The sequence below is a fragment of the Chelon labrosus genome (genome assembly GCF_963514085.1).
Source record: "Chelon labrosus genome assembly, chromosome: 16".
Lineage (NCBI taxonomy): Eukaryota > Metazoa > Chordata > Actinopteri > Mugiliformes > Mugilidae > Chelon > Chelon labrosus.
The window spans coordinates 6,908,410-6,914,317 of record NC_140349.1 but is presented as its reverse complement, the minus strand read 5'-3'; positions in this window follow the sequence as shown (position 1 = coordinate 6,914,317).

The window sequence follows — 5,908 nt, the reverse complement described above, 5'->3', positions numbered from 1 at the left end:
AACTATTGTAAGCTCTGTCCAAACAGATCTGCAGCAAATAATAAATTGCTCACTTCAATCAGGCGCGTTTCCTAAAGCCCTAAAAGTAGCTGCCATCAAACCACTCTTAAAAAAGAGAACGCTGGATGCTTCCATGTTAACCAACTACAGACCTATCTCAAATCTCCCTTTTATAGCCAAGATCATTGAGAAAGTGGTTTTTAATCAAATTAGCAACTTTTTAAACTCCAGTGGACTCTTTGATAAATTTCAATCAGGCTTTCGACCTCACCACAGTACAGAAACAGCTCTCATTAGAGTGTTGAATGATATAAGGTTGAACACTGACTCAGGCAAGGTGTCAGTTCTGGTCCTGTTGGATCTCAGTGCTGCTTTCGACACTGTAGACCACAGTATACTGCTGAACAGGTTGGAAACCTGGGCAGGACTCAGCGGAACAGTACTAGATTGGTTCAGGTCCTACTTGGAGGAGCGGAGTTATTTTGTGACCATTGGAAGCTATAAATCCGATCCAGTGGCTATGACATATGGAGTTCCTCAGGGGTCAGTTCTTGGACCCCTTCTGTTCAGCCTATATATGTTGCCTTTGGGTCAAATTATCCAGAATTCAAATGTCAACTATCATAGTTATGCAGATGACACACAGATATATCTTGCATTGTCTCCAGATGACTGCAGTCAAATAGAGTCATTGTGTCACTGTTTAGAGAAAGTCAAAAATTGGATGAACCAAAACTTCCTGCAGTTAAATCAAGAAAAAACTGAGGTCATTGTTTTTGGCAATAAAGAGAAGAGGGTTACTGTCAGTAAACACCTTGAGTCACTGTCTCTAGAAACTAAAGACCAGGTCCGAAACCTTGGTGTGCTGATAGACTCAGATCTGACCTTTAACAGTCATATCAAATCAATCACCAAAACAGCCTTTTATCAACTTAAGAACATATCCAGAATTAAGGGCTTCATGTCGCAAACAGATCAGGAGAAGCTGATTCATGCTTTCATTTCCAATAGACTTGACTACTGTAACGGTCTTCTGACTGGACTCCCCCAAAAAAGTATCAAACAGCTGCAGCTCATCCAGAACGCTGCAGCTCGAGTTTTAACCAGAACAAAGAAATCAGAGCATATCACCCCAGTTCTTAAGTCTTTACATTGGCTCCCAGTCAGCTACAGAATAGATTTTAAAGTTCTGCTACTGGTTTACAAATCACTGAATGGTTTAGGTCCAGAATACATGAATGACATGTTAGCAATGTATAAACCCAGTCGAGCTCTGAGATCGACTGACTCAGGTCAGATAGTGGAGCACAGAGTTAAAACCAAACACGGTGAAGCAGCATTTAGCTGTTACGCTGCACACAAATGGAACAAACTACCAGCAGAGCTGAAATCAGCCCCAACTGTAAGCACTTTTAAATCCAGGTTAAAAACATTTCTTTTTTCATGTGCATATGGCTGAGCCCTTTTAAATCATTTTAAATCGTAATCTTGGATTTACACTGTAAGTCCTCTTAATCGTTTTAATATATGTATAATATAATACACTTTTCTTTTTCTTTTTTCTTTTTTCTTTTTTCTTTTTTCTTTTTTCTTTTTCTTTGTTCTTGCTTTTAACTGTGTGTTCTAATTTGTTCTGTTTTTATGTAAAGCACATTGAGTTGCCTCTTGGTATGAAATGCGCTATATAAATAAAAATGCCTTGCCTTGCCTTGCCTAAGTGTCTGTAAAATATAGGTAGTGGGGCTGATAGTTCTGCTGTCAGTGATAGATTTATTGCTGATCTGAATTCCTATTTGTGGAAAGAGCTGCAGCTGATGACTTTCTAATTATAGATAATCAGATTAAAAGCAATCAGATTACAGGAAACGTGCTTCCTTTTCATGACACTAACTTTGCAGTGACCTCGTCTTTCCATTTTCTGATTTTATATTGAATGATGCTGGCGACGAGGAGCAGCCTTTTTTTTTTTGCCTCCATTGTTCTGCAGAGCGTCGGATCGTCTCTCCCCTGCTTCTCCTCTTCCTCCTGCATCGGTGATTAGTTTCTGATGAGGGACTATTGTCCTGTCCAACAGCGGTCGCGTGTGAGGGACACTGTGGCAAATATACAATAACGCTGCTGGTCCTGTGGCTCTGTCTCCAGCAGCAGACAGGAAGGACTGTGACCTTTGATGAATGACCAAGAATCCAGGAAAAACTCTGAATTTGAGAATTTATAAGTAATGACTTCATGTATCTACGTCATTCGAGACATCTCTGATCTTAACCTGACGTGTATTTGAACAAACAAAAGTCAAAAACACATCTTCTAAAAACAAGTTTATGGACATATTCCTTATTTTGTCTTCACCAGTTTACACTTTACAACTTGATACACAAATTCTACAATTTGATACCTAAACTTTACAATTAGATTCACAAACTTTACAATTTTACAAACTTCAAACCAGCAATGTGTTTCTTCTGTGTAGATGTTGGACTTCATCAGCTTAAACTTTACAACTTGATATACAAACTTTACAATTCGATTCACAAACTTTACGATTGTATCAAAATGTTACAATTTGATACACAAACTTTACAATTTCATCAACACACTTTACAATTAGATTCTTAAACTTTACAATGACACACTAAAACTTTACAATTCGATTCACAAACTTTACGATTATAACAAAATGTTACAACTTGATACACAAACTTTACAATTTCATACACACACTTTACAATTAGATTCTTACACTTTACAATTACGTACTCAAACTTTACAATTCGATTCTCAAACTTTACAATTCGATTCTCAAACTTTACAATTTCATACACAAACTTGAGTACTTAATATGCGATAAGTGCCAAATCAGTACTGGCTGTATCGTTCGTAACAGGATTTTCTGAATAAATCTGATTTAAAAAGATGAGTGATACAGTTTTAAGTGGGAGTCCTAAAAGAAGTTATTCAAATTAATTAGAGATGGAAGCAGATGAAGCGTCGACTGAAATCTAAATGAGTAATAAAGACAAAAGCGTTGGGGAAAAACTACTTAAATCAGTCAGTTGCAGTGAATGCACTGAGGTGTAAAATGAAGGTAGTGGAACTGATCGTCCTGCTGTCGGGGATAGTTTCTATCAGATGAGATGACAGGTTCTTAATTATTATATCCACATCAATTAAACCTTAGTAGACAGTCAGTAGAAATATGCTGATATCAAAATGGTTTGCAGGTTTGGAAAATAATAGTGATCTCAGCTGAGAGATGTTAAAGCATCAGATGTTATTCTCCACTGAATCCACAAGAGGGCAGCATCACACGGCTCACTGGTGAGCTTGTATGTCCAGCCCTGACTCGTGTCACCCTCAGAGATCCCCACGGCAGTGATTCATCCTCAGAGCCACCGGGACCAGCGACCAATGAGTCAGGGAGCTCATTATACCGGTCAATATCCAATTCACCTGTGGCACAGTGGGAGTGAAGGCTGCTCCTACGGATCAGGCAGCAAAGTGTTGCCGGAGGAATAATTAGTAAATGAACAGAGGCGATGCTCTGCAGAGGCATTTTTATCGGTCCACATTCGCACCAATGTTGTATCTCTGTTCAACCATCACAAGGCGTAAGTAACGTCTGCGTAGAGTAGATGCTATCGCCACATACGACATGTGACTGACAGGTAATTATGCGTCCTGTGTAGCCTCCTGTGGGGCCGCAGTCTGTCCTAGATAACATATGGAGACAGGTGGAGTAGAGAAAGGCTACAATTCACAACTGCAGAATGTTTAGAAACAAGAATGTGTGAGTCGGTGCGCGTGACTGTACTGAAATCTCCACAGACTGTCTGCGTGGGTTCTCCAGCTTCCTCCCACCGTCCAAAGACATGCTCGTTAGGTTCATTGGTGATTCTAAATTGGCCGTAGGTGTGAGTGTGAATGTGAATGGTTGTCTGTCTCTCTGTGTTAGCCCTGTGATAGACTGGAGACCTGTCCAGGGTGTACCCCGTCTCTTGTCTAGTGACAGCTGGGATAGGCTCCAGCCTTGGCCCCTCTTCTGAATGAATATTGAAACTGTTTGATGGTGTCGTGCAACTGGTGAGCATCTGTGACCCTAGTGTTTTTAATGCATCCTTAGATTTTCATTCTAATGTGGGCAAACTTGTCCTATGATACATTTTTTTTGTTCTAATCCAGATTTGTGCTCATAAATTAAACCAAAATTGAAGAGAAATATTTTACTTTTACTGCACAATATATCTCTTTGCACCAGCGTCTTTCTGCTCTGCTCACTGAGCTGGGAGTTGAACCCATGACTCTGGTCTCTCTCTACTTTGAAGCTTTTCAGAAAACAAACTCCAATATCATCCATTTTTAGAAAGAAATATCTTCTATTTATTTTCAGACAGACAGAAGCGATCGGGCGTCGTGATAATAACCTCCGTCAGACGAGATGCGCGCCTTTGAAGATGACACATTTTACTCAGAGTGATGATGAGACGGGACACATCTCACAGCTGATAGCATCGGGCTGCACGCTGACTGACTGCGTCTGACGGCTCACGCTGAAGGATTTCCTCCTCCGTCCGCTCTGCTGCTCTGTTACGTAACGTGTTCGCATCAGTAGTAAGTGCAGAGCGTCTGCCGGCTCCTTGATCCAAATGCGTTGTGCTCTGAACAAGCTTCCTCCTCATCAATAATAAATTCACGCCACGGAAAACGTTTGTCGCTGCTGCTGCTCTTCAGGACCGCTCCGTCTAACACGGCATCCCACAAGAACAGTTATGTAACGCAGAGGGGGGGGGGGTTCAGAAACTTCTTCAGATAAATAAAAATGGAAAACAAATGTACTTTTTTAAAAAATTTAACACGACATAAATATGAATATGGCCCTTGTCGATGTTTTGTGCCTCTCTGAGGTCAGTTTGGGTTTGCTTAGAGTAGTGTTGTCTGTCTGAGGTCAGTTGTATTGTTTTTATTGTTATTTTCCTTTTTTTGTGTATTTTCCGGTAGTTGTTTTGCTTCTCCTGTTAACTTTGTGACTATTTCCCTGGATTTACATCTCTCTTTGGTAATTTTGTGGAATTTGTGGTAATTTCTTTTCACTTTCTCAGAATTTTGTGACGACCCGTGGTCATTTTGCATCTCTTTGTGGTAATTTTATAACACTTTGTAGTCATTTTATGTCTCAGGTTGGTCATATTGCCATTTTTCATCACATTCTCTAAATTCTGCGACGATTTGTGGTAGTGTTGCATCTCTCTGTCGTCATTTTTTGTCTCTTTGTCTCTCATCCTGGTTATTTTACATTCATTGTTTTCATTTTATGCCTCTACGGGTGGCCACCCACCCCTCTGGCTCCACCTTTGTGTGACTGATGAGTAATATGCCATAGACAAGCCAGTCTTATCTTTAAGATGGCGGGGACAATGGCGCACCCCTATCAGGCGTCCACCAGACCTGCCTGCCTTGGACCTCGGTCTTCCTGCCAGGGGCCTGCGCCGTGACATTTTGATTGAGCACACGGAGTCGGTGGCGGTAACAAACCACCGCTGCGATGTCGCTGCTGATTTAGGCTCCGTCTGCCACCCTGTGACTTCCACTCAGCGAGCGGAGGGACGCGGGCACTTTCATACCGGCCGTTGCTCTCAGTGCGCTGGCGGGGACGCTGACCTTTCTGCCAGTGTTGGTTTGGGAGTAAATACCGATTAGCGCAGTCGTGCTGGAGCAGGAATGTGACAGCGATGTGCTGGCAGGTGAGAGCTGAGCCTGCAGGTTGCTGACTGTCGGATGAGAGAGTTTCAGGCAGGTGTAGCATTACATAATAAAACACAATTTGTGCTGACTACATTCCTGTCTCTTAAAATAGTGACTTTGCACCACATCTGATCAGTTCTTGTCACAGAGAGTGTGGGGAGGGGATGAT